This window comes from Mesoplodon densirostris, chromosome 2 (genome assembly GCF_025265405.1).
Source record: "Mesoplodon densirostris isolate mMesDen1 chromosome 2, mMesDen1 primary haplotype, whole genome shotgun sequence".
Classification (NCBI taxonomy): domain Eukaryota; kingdom Metazoa; phylum Chordata; class Mammalia; order Artiodactyla; family Ziphiidae; genus Mesoplodon; species Mesoplodon densirostris.
Genome location: NC_082662.1, coordinates 185,780,592 through 185,797,691, shown reverse-complemented (window position 1 = coordinate 185,797,691; position 17,100 = coordinate 185,780,592).

Below are 17,100 nucleotides of genomic sequence, written 5' to 3'. Positions count from 1 at the left end.
CCTCCTTTGGGGACACTGGGTTCTTGCTGGTAGGCCTGAAATGAACACAACTCCTTTCTTTGGTAACGGCTTATCGTAGGCCATGCTCCCTACTTTCATTTGTGTCAGATCCCCAATGTATCACTGAACACATCCCTGCTTAAAAGGAAACGGTGCTTTGCTTGCTAGAATTAAATCTTTTTATCTTTTGATGAAAATGGGCATAGGGTTAAATCCCTGCCAGTGTGTTATAAGTAACAGATTTATGTGCACTCTCAGGAAAGCACCTTTTACGAGGGTAGAATTGAGACTCCTCTTTCTCCGGCTGACTGGAGTATATATTGGGTTGGCCAAAAAGTTCGTTTGGGTTTTTCCATAGCATCTTATGGGAAAATGCAAACGAAAGCCAACTCGGTACATAACAGTGGGAACTACACCAGCCATAGTTAAGGACACCGCAGGCAGCAGATAAAAGGATGACTTAACAAGGTCCCCATGCCAGGCATGGACTCCTCACTCTAGTATTTTCTTTCAAGAGAGAATAAACTCTTTCAAGGTCAAAAAATGCTAGCCAAGTGTCTGTTACCAATAACTGAGGGCATTCCATAATTTATACACTTCTGAATGACTGTTGGTTCCTAGACTTTCTATATTACTAGCAATTAATAGAATTATCTGGGTTTATACCATGATAAAAATGTAGTTAATTTTGGTACAAAGTTACAATAGGGAATAAACTATATGAAGAGAAGAAAAAATTATAATAAATCATCTAACAATTTTTTCTCCTTACTCTTTGTTGATCAAATTCTCCAACTTCTTTTCAGGTTTAAATCACATATTACTGAATCCATTATCCTTTATTCTCATTGAATATCCCTAACATTTTTACTTTTGTCTGAATACCAGCAGCAATTTTAGATTCATCCAATTATATTCTAAATGTTTCTATTTAATATTATCAATTAAATTGTAAACAACTTAATGATATGAATTTTTTACTATTTTTCAGTATCCCTACAGTCATATGCATAAAGTGTTCCATTAAACAAAGAACAGGGACTGTATTTTTTAACTGAAATTTAGACATGGAGAATCTTATCATAAAAATCAAGAAATTTGTACAGTACAGCTATTTCTAGGTTGAATTGCTCTAAAAGGGAATTTTTTTAATTGAGACACTTCGGGAAGACACAAACATAGAACACATCTACACAAACACACAATACAGTAATTTGTTAAGAATGACTGAACTTCTCTTTGTTGTTGAAGGAACTGATTACAATGTATTAAATATCCTTATGTACAACAGTGTAAAGAATCTGTGATGGGAGTGATGTAGGACTCTAGTTCTTCAGCAGAAGAATGTCAAAGACATTTAACCAGTGTGAAAATGCAAGTTTCTGTGTCCTTGACTGGTTTAACTTCTGTCTACATTTTTTTTGTTCCACACAATTTTCCAGCTCTGAAACCCTTAGTTGTGTGCTGTGCTTTATAGCTTTGCTTTCTGAGTTCTTTAAAATACAGTTTGAGTAACAGATCTTTATCATTTGATTTATTCAGAATCCTATGCTTCCGATATGTGATGCCAAATACTGTCTATGGCTGTGTGATGAGTCTCACAAAATCGAATCTTCCAAATCTGTGTTCTTTTGATCCTTTATTAAGGCAGTTGCATTTTCTCTATGGAGTCACTGACCTCTTTATTATATGTTGTAGGTAAAATGGAGAGTAAACAAAAAGCAGACTTTTCCAGGCTGAGGAATTCCTGTGCCACACCACTGCCTGTCTCCTAGAAGCAGTGGCTCAGGGATAGCTCAGGTCTTGTTCACATACTGCATGCCTGTAGTTGAATGTATCATACTGTGTGTTTTATCTCAAAAGCCTGTGGATTCTGACCTAGATGAGCGGAATCATAAATCAAAGGCCATTAAAATGACTTAAAATTGTATGCAAGACTTTCTGTTTATCTGAAAAAGATAAATCCAGCTTGCTCATTGTGGTTTTGGGGTATTATCTACTTTGATAACAAGTTTAACACGATTCTGATTTACTTTCTCTAATTTTGACTTATTCAATTTTAATGCCAATAATGGATGTAGAAAAATTTTGTAAGTGTTAACTCCTGACAATATTTTCTCATCATAATAAAACTTATTTAGTAGTAAAACTATAGCACATAATATATGATCCTATCATTTTACTGCTAAAAGCTATATTAAATAATTTGTAACTATGATAAGAATGATTATATTTTGTACCATGTCTTATAGTTCAATGAGTATATTATTTTAATATTGATCTACAAAAAAAAATATCCAGCAGCTTTCTGCATAGTTATATGACTAAAAATAACAGTCTTGGAAGAATCATATTATAATTTAGGCACACAACTCATATATTATAAAACATTATCACATAAGTTTCTCAGTACTAGAAATCCAGTTGGTTTCAACTGAAAAACACTATGTGAAATATATTTTAATATTCTCTACATTATTTGTCTTATTCAAGGAAGACAATATTTGCTTAAATAAAGTCTATCCTTGTTTTTAAACAAAAATGCAATTCCACTTAGCATAAAACAAGCAAAAAAAAAAAGAAGGAATAATATCTAAGTTCCAATTTATGAATATCTAATGTTCTCACAAAAAGTAAAAATTTAAAACCTCTTAAATCTTTATTACAATATCAATATTAATTAAGAAAACTGCTAACATTTCATTCAAACCTCACAATAGTGAAGTAATAAATGGACCCTCATTAGACACTCTCTTGAGAATTTTACACATTTCTGCTTTTTGAGAAGCTGTGGTATCCCTTTGTTCTAGAGCTGCCACTTCTCTCTGATTTCAAGGACAAGTGAAGGTATTCAACATGTAGGAATCTCTGAGGGGCTTAGTGATTTCCAGCATTGACTTGTCAGGATAATTACTAAACTCGTCTGTTTGTGCACACTCACACCTAAACACAGTGCCTCACAAAGAATATAATTTTATTTCTTGCTAATGGAGCCAATCACTGTGGATGGGCAGTCTCTGTGAACAAAGATCCAGGGACCCAGGCTACCAGAGCAGCTCAGACTTACACACGTACAAGGAAGATCGTTTCCATCACAGCCAGATGCATCCAGGGAGACAAAAATGGAAGAGTATGTGCCATGCAAATGTTGTTTTTAAAACATAATTTAGATGTCACTGAGCTCACTTCTCTTCATGTCCCCATGGTGGGCAAATACTCCCATGGCCACATCTAAGAGCAACAGAAGCTGGGGAATGAAGTCTCAAGTTGAGAAGCTGTTCACCAAGAAGAGCAGAGCAAAGAGCTGGGAGTTGGGGGGACAGCTATAAAGCAGGCCGCAGAGAGCAAATATTCTCCCCCCCAAAGTAATGACAAACTAAGGGCATGGGAAACATATCCTATACTGTCTATGATTCACAGTTAAATAAGGATATTTGATATTTTTTAAATGATGAAGTCTTAAGGCCAAGTTTTATTTGGTAATAATAGCTTTCAGTTGCTATTCTGGAGAAATTCTGTTCAAAAAAAAAAAAACATGTTGTATTTAAGTATAAATATTCTCTAAAATATCTAATAATCTAATGCTTCTTTTAAGAAACACATTTTTATTTAATATAAAACTATAGTTTGTTTTTTCCTATTTGAAATATATATTTTAATGTGTGTGTATTTACATTCATATACTTAAGTATTAATTTAAAAAATAAGCTCTATTTAAATGAATAATATCAAAATATATACCAGAAATTTGGGAGTTTAGAGAAATTTAAGTTTAGAGAAGTTGAGTATCAAGAAGAGAAGATAACTATATCAGAAAAAATGGGTTATATTTTGCTGTAATCAGTACTAACACCAAATCTGTGTTGTAAAACAGTGACAGTTTGTTTCTGGCTCATGCTGCATACACAGCTCACCAGGTGGATAGTCATGTTGTCCTTTCTCCTGTAACGAGACTCTGGGAGCAACTCCTTCCAGAAATACAGCCAATAATTATGGAGGAAGGAAAGTGAGAACACGGCCCACACTGAACTAGCTCCCCACTCTTCAAGATCCTGCCAGAAGTGCCTCCAATTTCATGTCACTGGATAAAGTAAATCACTTTGCCAAACTTAACATACAGGAACTTGGGAAATACAACCCTACCTTATGCCTAGAACAAAGGAAAATGAAAGACCTGTATGTAGTATAAATGCCTACGACCATCTCACTTTCAGTTAATCAACTACATTTTCCCATTAAAAATAACACCCATGCCTTCATAGCAGAAGAAACAAAAATCCTTACAGTGATAACATCAAGCTAAATATTATGGATTTCTGTATAACTAGAGAAAAAGAAACACTGCAATGACACTAGAAACTGCCGTTTGAAGTGGAGGAGGGAGATGGGAAACACAACAGAATGGTCCTGAAATCCCACTGGAGAGATACTGAGTGGGCATCTTACACTAGGAATAGAAAATACTTCTTGAGTGGATTCTAATTTGTCCACTGAGAGAGAAACATAGTCCATTTACCTGTAGATTTTTCCCACCCTCTACATGCTTTATCTTTCTTCATTATCACTTTTGCCATATAGTAGTTAGACTAGGAAAATTTGCCTTCCTTAGGGGCTGAGCAACTTTCTGAGTTTGTTTTCTGCCTGTAGGTAATTGGTGACTCCAAGGACATTTTAAGGAAGGAAGGAAGGAAGGAAAGAGAAAAAAGAAAGATGAAGAGGACTGGAGGGGAAAGGGGTGGGAAGAAAAGAAAGGAAAGAAAAAAAGGAGAGGAGTGAAGGGGGAGAGGAGAGGAAGAGAGAAGAGGAACATAGGAGGGGAGGGAAATTTTCATAAAAGAGCAAAAAAGTAATCATACATATAATGTAAACCCCTAAGAGAAGTGTAGGTTGCTTTTTACAGTATAAGGAGAACAGGAATGATGCAGATCAATATTTGAAGAGAGAGTGTCTGAGAACTTTCTAAAACTGTCAAATAAAAGCAAATGGTAGATACAAGAAATCCTATGAAGTTAAGGTAGAATAAAATTTAAACACAAACATTCAGTAGTTCTTTGTAAATTTTCTGTATTACCATGTAAGTAAACAAATGAATTCATTTAGAATTGAAATATCAGTCCTTTCAGAGAGTTTTTTGATTGTTAAGAGCATCTGTTTCTGTGAACACTTATTCTCTGCATTATAGACAATTTTACATATGCTTTGATGTGTTTTAATTTTCTATCTATATTTCAAATACCTGGCTTATTGTTTACTGGAAATTTTTTTTAAAATACACCTCTTAAGTTGACTTTCAGCACCAGTAATTTATTTTGCTTAATCATCCCTGAAACTTAATTGAAAACTCTGTAAAAAATAAGTCAGTGATGGATAATGTTTTACTTTATAGTGCTGGGGTAAACATCAATTGATTATAGAAAAAATCCTGGAAATAACAAGATTTAAATACTAAAAATCAAATAATGCTTATTTGCATGCAAATACTTTGATTTTATACTACAGTTTATATGTAACATAGAAAAGAGGCTTCAAGATGGCTGAAGGGTAAGACGTGGAGATCACATTCCTCCCCAAAAATACAACAGAAATACATCTACATGTGGAACAACTCCTACAGAACACCTACTGAACGCTGGCAGAGGACCTCAGACTTCCCAAAGGCAAGAAACTCCCCACGTACCTGGGTAGGGCAAAAGAAAAAAGGGAAAACAGAGACAAAAGAGTAGGGACAGGACCTGCACCAGTGGGAGGGAGCCGTGAAGGAGGAAAGGTTTCCACACACTAGAAGCCCTTTCTATTAGAGAAAGAAGAACAAAAAACTCCAAAGTTAGCAGAAGAAAAGAAATCATAAAAATCAGATCAGAAATAAATGAAAAAGAAATGAAGGAAACAATAGCAAAGATCAATAAAACTAAAAGCTGGTTCTTTGAGAAGATAAACAGAATTGATAAACCATTAGCCAGACTCATCAAGAAAAACAGGGAGAAGACTCAAATCAATAGAATTAGAAATGAAAAAGGAGAAGTAACAAGTGACACGGCAGAAATACAAAGGATCATGAGAGATTACTACAACCAGCTCTATGCCAATAAAATGGACAATCTGGAAGGAATGGACAAATTCTTACAAATGCATAACCTTCCGACACTGAACCAGGAAGAAACAGAAAATATGAACAGACCAATCACAAGCACTGATATTGAAACTGTGATTAAAACTCTTCCAACCAACAAAAGCTCAGGACCAGATGGCTTCACAGGCAAATTCTATCAAACATTTAGAGAAGAGCTAACACTTATCCTTCTCAAACTCTTCCAAAATATAGCAGAGGGAGGAACACTCCCAAACTCATTCTATGAGACCACGATCACCCTGATGCCAAAACCAGATAAAGATGTCACAAAGAAAGAAAACTACAGGCCAATATCACTGATGAATATAGATGCAAAAATCCTCAACAAAATACTAGGAAACAGAATCCAACAACACATTAAAGGGATCATACACCATGAACAAGTGGGGTTTATCCCAGGAATGCAAGGATTCTTCAATATGCGCACATCAATCAGTGTGATACACCATATTAACAAATTGAAGGAGAAAAACCATATGATCTTCTCAATAGATGCAGAGAAAGCTTTCGACAAAATTCAACACCCATTTATGATAAACACCCTCCATAAAGAAGGCATACAGGGAACTTACCTCAACATAATAAAGGCCATATATGACAAACCCACAGACAACATCGTCCTCAATGGTGAAAAACTGATACCATTTCCACTAAGATCAGAAATAAGACAAGGCTGCCCACTCTCACCACTATTCAACATAGTTTTGGAAGTCTTAGCCACAGCAATCAGAGAAGAAAAAGAAATAAAAAGAATCCAAATCGGAAAACAGGAAGTAAAGCTGTCACTGTTTGCAGATGACATGATTCTATACATAGAGAATCCCATAGATGCTACCAGAAAACTACTAGAGCTAATCAATGAATTTGGTACAGTAGCAACAAAATTAATGCACAGAAATCTCTTGCATTCCTATACACTAATGATGAAAAATTTGAAAGCAAAATTAAGAAAACACTCCCATTTACCATTGTAACAAAAAGAATAAAATACCTAGGTATAAACCTACCCAAGGAGACAAAAGATCTGTATGCAGAAATTTTTAAAACACTGATAAAAGAAATTAAAGATGATACAAATAGATGGAGAGATATACCATGTTCTTCAATTGGAAGAATCAACTTGTGAAAATGATTCTACTACCCAAAGCAATCTACAGATTCAATGCAATACCTATCAAACTACCAATGGCATTTTTCACAGAACTAGAACAAAAAATTTCACAATTTGTATGGAAACACTAAAGACCTCAAATAGCCAAAGCCATCTTGGGAAAGAAAAATGGAGCTGGAGGAATCAGGCTCCTGGACTTCAGATTATTCTACAGAGCTAGAGTAATCAAGACAGTATGGTACTGGCACAAAAACAGAAGTATAGATCAATGGAACAGGATAGAAAGCCCAGAGATATACCCACACACATATGGTCACCTTATCTTTGATAAAGGAGGCAAGAATATAAATTTATAATGGACAGCCTCTTCAATAAGTGGTGCTGGGAAAACTGGACAGCTACATGTTAAAGAATGAAATTAGAACACTCCCTAACACCATACACAAAAACAAACTCAAAATGGATTAAAGACCTAAATGTAAGGTCAGACACTATCAAACTCTTAGAGGAAAACATAGGCAGAACACTCTATGACATAAGTCACAGCAAGATCCTTTTTAACCCACCTCCTATAGAAATGGAAATAAAAACAAAAATAATCAAATGGGACCTAATGAAACTTAAAAGCTTTACACAGCAAAGGAAACCATAAACAAGACAAAAAGACAACCCTTAGAATGGGAGAAAATATTTGCAAATGAGGCAACTGACAAAGGATTAATCTCCAGAATTTACAAGCAGCTCATGCCACTCAATGTGAAAAAAAATAAACAGCCCAATCCAAAAATGGGCAGAAGACCTAAACAGACATTTCTCTAAAGAAGATATACAGATTGCTAACAAACACATGAAATAATGCTCAACGTCATTAATCATAAGAGAAATACAAATCAAAACTACAATGAGATATCATCTCACACCAGTCAGAATGGCCATCATCAAAAAATCTACAAACAATAAATGCTGGAGAGGGTGTGGAGAAAGGGAACCCTCTTGCACTGTTGGTGGGAATGTAAATTGATACAGCCACTATGGAGAACAGTATGGAGTAAAAACTAAAAATAGAACCACCATACGACCCAGCAATCCCACTACTGGGCATATTCCCTGAGAAAAGCATAATTCAAAAAGAGTCATGTACCAAAACGTTCTTGCAGCTCTATTTACAATAGCCAGGACATGGAAGCAACCTAAGTGTCCACTGACAGATGAATGGATAAAGAAAATGTGGCACATATAAACAGTGGAATATTACTCAGCCATAAAAAGAAACAAAATTGAGTTATTTGTAGTGAGGTGGATGGGCCTAGAGTCTGTCATACAGAGTGAAGTAAGTCAGAAAGAGAAAAACAAATACTGTATGCTAACACATATATATGGAATAAAAAAAAAGTCATGAATAACCTAGTGACAGGAGGGGAATAAAGATGCAGACCTACTATAGAATGGACTTGAGGACACGGGGAGGGGGAAGGGTAAGCTGGGACGAAGTGAGAGTGGCATGGACATATATACACTACCAAATGTGAAACCAATAGCTAGTGGGAAGTAGCCGCATAGCACAAGGAGATCAGCTTTGAGCTTTTTGACTACCTGGAGGGGTTGGATAGGGAGGGAGGGAGACACAAGAGGGAAGAGATATGGGGATATATGTATATGTATAACTGATTCTCTTTGTTATAAAGCAGAAACTAACACACCGTTGTAAAGCAATTATACTCCAATGAAGATCTCAAATAATAAAATTATAAAGTATATATGTAACATAGAGATGAACATTGAAGACAAAACAAATATCAAATAATATTTTCTAATATTTCTTTTATGATTTATACCTCTTTAAAGTTTAATATATTTCCTTTTGATATAAAGATGATATGGACTTTATTTCTGTGTATATATTTTAAATTGCGTCATGTTTGTACACTTGTAATTTAAGTGATATCATCTAAATCATCAAAAAAGTCTTTCAGAACTTTCAGTTATTCCTGCAAATGACATAATAATAGTAAAAAGCAACTGGAAAGCTACATGTAAAATAATGAAATTAGAACATTTTCTCACACCATATACAAAAATAAACATAAAATGGATTAAATACCTAAAAGCAAGACTTGAAACTATAAAACTCCTACAAGAGGACACAGGCAGACACTTTTTGTCCTAAATCTTAGCAATATTTTTTGAAACTGTCTCTTAAGGCAAAAAACAAAACAAATGCAAAAATAAACAAATGGGACTAATTAAACATAAAATCTTTTGCACAACAAAGGAAACAATTGAGAAAATGAAAAGATAACTTATGGAATGGGAGAAAATATTTGTAGATGATATAATATGACCAATAAGAGGTTAATACCCAAAATATATAAACAGCTCATACAACTCAACATCAAAAAGATACAAGTAACCTGATTAAAAAATGGGCAGAGGACATGAGTAGACATTTTTTTCAAAAGTGCAGATGGCTAACAGGCACATGAAAAGATGCTCAACATTGCTAATCATCAGGGAAATGCAAATCAAAGCCACAGTAAGATATAACCTCATGCCTGTCAGAATGGCTATCATCAAAAAGTCAACAAATAACAAATGTTGGTGAGGACGTGGAGAAAAGGGAACCCTAGTACACTGTTGGTGGGATTGTAAATTGGTGCAGCCACTACAGAAAAAAACATGGAGGTTCCTCAAAAAAAACTGAAAAGAGAACTACCGTATGACCCAGCAATTCCACTCCTGGGTATATCCCTGAAGAAAATGAAAACACTAGTTCAAAAGATACATGAACCCCAATGTTCAAAGCAACATTATTTATAATAGCCACGATACAGAAGAGACTTATGTGTCTATCAACAGATGAAAGGATAAAGAAGATGTGGTATCTATATATACTCAGCCATAAGAAAAGAATGAAATTCTGCCATTTGCAACAACGTGTATGGACGTAGAGGGTATTATGCTAAGTGAAATAAGTCAGACAGAGAGAGACAAATACTGCATGATATCCCTTATATGTGGAATCTAAAAAAAAAACTGATGAATGTATATAACAAAGTAGAAACAGACTCATAGATATAGAAAACAAACTAGTGTTTACCAGTGGGAGGGACAATATAGGGGTATGGGATTAGGAGATACAAACTACTACATATAAAATAAATAATCATCAAAGATATATTGTACAGCACAGGGAAATACAGCCTTTATTTGGTAATAACTTTAAATAGAGTATAATCTATAAAAAATACTGAATCACTATGTTGTACACCTGCAACTAGTATCACATAGTGAATCAAGTGTACTTCAAAAAAATTTTTAAAGGAAGAGTCAAAATCACAAAATAAGTAGTAAATATTTCTGCATACTTTTTTATCTTTCTAAAATAGTCTAGGTATATTGTCATATATTCAATGCTACACAACTAGCTATGTGAAATATTTAATATATTCTTTGTTACTTTAATTTGATGGCTGTTGATACATTTTTAAAAAATAAATGATATTTACCTTTATTTTTACTGTATAACTGAGGCCCTAATTACAATCTTTCATACAAATACCTTTAAAAGCCAGATATGTTCTCAAAAATGTTTAAATTTTGCATGCAAAGGTAAGTCCAAATGTCTATAAAAAAGAGCCTATTTGCAAATTGGCAAAGAGCAATGAATAGAGCTGCAGAATGCATTCATTTTCTAACTGCCATTGTGTGTGAGAGTTTGTGTGCTTTCCAAAGCTTTTCTGACTTGCCAGCCCTGTCAGATATGCTTGCTGGAGCTTGGAAAGGAAGCCTACCACATTCTCCATTCTTGGCACAGACATCAAGAAAGTTATAAGAAATACAATTTCATCTACTGCTATACATTTCAACTTTCAGCAATAGCATGTTCAAGGAGAAACTTAACTTTAGGTTAAATTAATTGATATTTTATTTTTTTTGCATTTCAGTATCATTTCAAGAAATTGTATTTCCTCTTTTTGAAAGCATACTTGATAGTGAATATTATTTAGTAACATTACTGTTTTGTCTTCAAATCATATACTTAATCACATTTCCTGTGTTCAAATATTGCACTTTAAAAAAGCAGGTTGCATGGTAGATACGGCATGCAAAAGCATCTCTTATGCTGAAATTACTAATGAATTATATTATTAATGGATAAAATACAAGTAATTTTGTTTCATAATAACATGTGATTATTATTCCCAAAGTGACCCAGTGATTGTGAAAAAATTCAGAAAATTCAAAGGGCTACTAATAATATTCAATTAAATTAATCACATAAAATATTAGATTGAAATCATAGATAATATATACAATTAAAATTATAGAACTAATTAACCACTCAATGCCTGCTTGGGATGAGCTACAAAGTAAAATATGTAGACAACAGAAATCTATGATTTTTGAGTGTCAAAAATTGCCTAACATTCTTCTTTCATTAAAGATAAAATGAATTGCATAAGGGAGCTCTGGAGAAGGTCAAAATCATACATTTTGAGGAACTAAAGCTAATTTTAACTTAGAGTGATATTATCACCAGCTGGATATTCAAATCTGTATTTCACATAGACATTTAGATTTTCATTTCTACTTAAGCTTAGATATTAGTCCATTACCTTTAGTAGGAAGGGTCAAATCCATTAACTTGTCCAACTCACATAGAACCATCACATAAAAACTACCAAGATAGAATTTTTCTGTATCTTAAAAATTTTAACACACTAAATGTATAATATAGCCAACTAAGGAATAATCTAGGCCTTTCTGTTTTATCATTAAGAATGAATTTTTGTAATTTATGTTGTATTGCTTAAAATAGAGTGATAGCTAGATTCAATACTAATTTACTAAGAATCTATCTTTTTAATCTATCTACCATCTATCCTTATATTTTCTAGCTTATATGAGTATTGCTGTCAGATAATTTTTAACTGTCAGCAACTTTCAGAATTGCCTCTTTTGAAAAGAGTATCTTCACTCAAGGGCATGCCCCGTTCTCAGGGTGGCCTGTATCCAATGACTGATCTCTGTGAGATAGAAATTCCTTGCCTCCTTTCCCCAATTTGGGACAACTTTTGTATTGTCCCAAATACAAAGGATCATCCCCATTTCAGAGTTCCTTATAGAGGCCTCCATTAGAAATTCTATCTCACAGGTCCCAGGAAATCCAACCTGTAACAGGGGCCAAAACTCTTCCGTGTAGAGCCAAACCTAGACCATAATAATCCTAGTGCATAATAGTAGGTTCTCAATGCTGTTCGCAAGTGATTAGTTGAGGCTTCTACCTACACACCTGAAAGCAAACACACTAGTGCATGATTTCTATTAGTTTTTTTTTTTTTTTTTTTTTGCATGATGTTGGATATACATTGAAAAGCCACCTGAACAGTTAAAGAGACCAAACCAGATTGTTAGGCAATACTGCATAGAGTGACACTGTATTTTCTCCTGAATAGCAGTGAAATTACTGCCATAAAATGGAAGATATCTTGATGTTTTGATTAATTTTCTTATAAAAATGTGAGTGCATAGATTGTTTTTAGCACATGCTAAAAACCATGTTGACTGATCCTTTTAGAAAGCACTTGAAAATGGCATCGTGACAGGCCAGAGTGCTTTAGAGAAAAAGGCAAATTTATATTTTAGCAACTTTATTTTGTGACTTTTCTCTGAGCACTCAAAATACTATTTAGCTGAGTCATTAAAGTGGTGGCAAGTCTTGATTATTCTGAAAAGAAGCTCTTCTTTCCAGCAATGTACAAAATTTGCAAACTAAAATACACACGCATTTACAAACCCCAGAGAATTCTAATGAGTACTTAAGAATGCCTCTGACTAGATAATTCCAAATTTTGTACTACAAGTGCTGCAGATATTATTATTGGCTAACATAAACCCAACTTATTTTGAACTAGATAAATATATGTTTTACATAAATAATAAATATGTTCTTAAACTCTAGGAAACATATATGTAGGACCTTAATGTTTTCCATGTCATGCTAGATGCTAAGGATATAAAAATGAATAGGAGGTAGGACCTGCCTTTAAGAATCTCATCAATCCAGTAGGTGAAATTTAACCAACCAGCATATTGAGACTGGGAGGGACATTCTGCTTCCTATTTCTTCCTTCTCTAGAGTCAAACACAGGTCAGATTACAGTCAGGTATAGATACTCTTTTAGCATAAACGTCATACTAAAGATGATCAGAGGGTTGTTAAACTGGGTGATATAAAAAGCCTCATTATCTTCATAATAACACACCTAAAGGGCAAATGTATAAGAAGACCCACTTTCCTCTCCCCTCCTTTACTCCAAAGGATTGAAAGAGCGTTGACTTTAAAAGGACACAGCCAATATAAGAAAAGGTAAGGTACCTGAGGCCAGGGGTCCAACGGGGATAAATGACCCTAGGAGAGAGGAAGAACAGACGGATGGTCCAAGAAGAAGAATATGCTCAGGGATTCTCCATGGTGTGTTCATAGGAAAAGGTAAAGAACTGAGATCCTCACCAGGGAGGAATACTTGGTGGTAATGATGATAATAGAAAAAGGCAGACAAATCACAAATGGATTTTAATACATATCTCAAATTTAAACTAATTTTTTTTTCACGGTGTTCCAGATTCTGTGGATTTACTTAAAGAAATTCTATCTGGGGCATTAAATGTACTCATCACATGCATAATGGTTTAATTGTGGTATCATAAAGCAATTCTGTATGTTTTATCTAACTGGTTACTATGAGGTGATAAGAGAACACATTAGAAATCAATACATTCAGCTTGAAGATTTTAACCAGGACACTAGAAAGGAAGAAAAGCTAGAGCTGGGTTTTCAAAGGGGACCCACTGGTTTCTACCTGAACAAGGTAATGAAAGTATATCTCAGGCAGAAGCTCAAGCATAAACAAGAGAGATCATAGAGTGTTTTTCAGAAACACCAAACTGTCAGGACTGTAAGGAAAACTTAGTATTCTAGGATATGTAAAGAAGAATTTACACACAATTTTAGATAATACTTAACAACAGAATGCCTTTGTAACCCCAGGAAATTACCAGGGAAAAATACATTTTTTTAGTTGTTTTGCTCTTGGTTATAATACCTTCCATGTTTCTATTTCTTTTTTTTTTTTTTTCTTTTTTTTTTTTTTTGCTGTACGCGGGCCTCTCACTGTTGTGGCCTCTCCCGCTGCGGAGCACAGGCTCCGGACGCGCAGGCTCCGCGGCCATGGCTCACGGGCCCAGCCGCTCCGCGGCATGTGGGATCCTCCCGGACCGGGGCACAAACCCGTGTCCCCTGCATCGGCAGGTGGACTCTCAACCACTGCGTCACCAGGGAAGCCCCATGTTTCTATTTCTTAACTGGATGTGAAAAACAAAACCAAAATCGAATGAAACTGATAACAGAGGTAGTAAAATTTAGTAGGTAGTATATTAGTTTCCTACTGATACCTGTGAAATAATAGAAAAATATATATTGGTATTTGCCTCCATTTCCTGACAGAGCTCCTAAAACCCTTGTAAATAGGGATGCTAGGAGAACCTTTGTTCTAATATTAAGTCTTTGACCCTGGTTCTTGACACAGAGATCCCAAGACCTTTGTAGTGGTCTCAGTGATAGGAACATCTTTTGTTCTAATAAGATAACTCTTGGTGCGTTTCTGAGTGGGTGCTGGTCACCAGAAAGACCAAGCTATGATCAGAAGTTTTCAGCCCCACCTCCCATTCTCCAGAGAGCAGCTGGAAATGGAGTCAATAACCAGTTATATGTACATGATGAAGCCTCCAGAAAAGTCCCAGTAGTGTGGGGTTTGGAACTTCCATGTAGGTGAACACATCCAGGAAGGATGCCAGAAGGATGGCATAGCCCAGCTCCATGAGAACAGAAGCTCTTGCACTCTGGACATTTCAGACTTAGCCCTATGTATTCATTCATCCAGATGTTCACCTGTATCTTTTATCATACCTTCATTACATAATAAACTGGTAAACATAAGTGTTTCCTTGAGTTCTGTGAGCTTTTCTAGCAAATGATTGAGTCCAAGGAAGGAGTTATGAGAACTTCTGATTTGTAGCTGAGTTGGGACAGAAGTTATGGATTACCTGGGACCTACCACATGCGATTGGCATCTGAAGCGGGGGACAGTCTTATGGGACTGAGCCCTTAACCTCTGAGATCTGCGCTAACTCTGGTAAGTGTCAGAATTGAACTGAATTGTAGTACCCCCAGCTGGTGTCACAGAAAATTGCTTGGAGTGAGGAAAAAACCCACACATCTGGTGTCAGAAATATTGTGTGTAGGAGGAAAGGAGAAACACAGAGTGATTTTCCCTAAGTTTGTGATTTGCCACAAACTTAGTGGCTGACAACAACACAATTCATCTTACAGTTCTAGGTCTCACTGGACTAAAATCAAAGTGTCAGCAGGACTGAGTTTCTTAGGAAAGAACCTGTTTTCCTGCCTTCCCATCTTCTAGAGACCACCTGTGCTTCGCGGCTTTTACCTCCTTCTTTGAAGCCACCAATGGCCAGTATCAGCCTGACTCTGACCCTTCTACCTCCCTCTTCCATTGTAAAGAATCCTTGTTTTTACACTGGTCCTACTCCTATGATCTAGAATATTCTCCCTATTTTAAGGTCAGTTGACTGTGGTCTCAATTCTATTTGCTATCTTGATTCTCCTTTGCCGTGTCATATAACATAGTCGAGGGCCCCAAGGATTAGGATGTAGACAGCTTTGGTAGTGAGTAGTGGGTGGGATCGTTGTGTGGATTATTCTGCATGCCACAGTATTCATCTGCATAGCTTATTTCAAGCTCAGATTGCTATTTCATTAAGATAAAAATTTTTTGCAAGTTATAAATACAATAATGCTGGTAAATGTGGCATATTGAATATTTTACCCAATCCTTCCCTAAATCTCACTGAAATAACAGTGAGACAAAAAAACAGCAAAACAATAAACAACAACAACAGTGACAACAGAAGGTTTAAAGCTGGAAAAAAAACTACAGTTGGTAGATAACTGATTTGGCATACAGAACAAGATAAAACCTGCAGATATAGGAGAAATAACATGCAGAAAATAGCATTTGTGTCACAGAACTGAGCAAAGTCTCAGGAGTCAGAAGCAACAAATATTGTTGAAAGCAATTTTTCATTCAGTTAAGTTCAATAATAATATTACTAAACCAAGATAAAATCTTATTTCTCTTTTATGAAAAAAAAACTGATGTAGGCAGTTCAGAGCTTATGTGGTGCTGTTACACATCCTGATTCCAACTTTCTTGTTCACCATTCCATGTCCTGCTTCCATCCTCAGGTTTCTGTCATGAGCTAAGATGACTGCAGGCATCCCAATCATCACATCCTCATAGCAGGTTAGAAGACAAAGCAGCAAAAACATGGGGAAAAGACTATCCAGTAGAGTCAGCAATTTTAAAGCAAATGTCTTGAAAATGTCACATATGTCCACCTGCCTCTCACTGGTAAGACTATAGATAGATAACATTTTTTAAGGGAAAAGGTTAGCTTTTCAAGGAAAACTAGAAAATGCAATCTTTAGTCCCAAAACCAGTAAGTCCAGTTTATGGCTATGTAGTAGGGAATTAGTAGTCACTGACACAGAGATATGGGATATATGGGAAACATAAAACTGAAGGGTTAAAACTGTGAATAAGAACCACCTGAACTGAAGATTCCTTCCATTACCTTGTGTACCATACAACTGCCCCTTCTTCCTATGATAGGACTTGAGAAGTTTATTCCATGAAGAGTTTGAAAATCAAATTTTCTATACGTAATGTAGACACTTCTCATCTTTTTCTCGGAGATGAGAAGCACTGTGTGCTGCCAT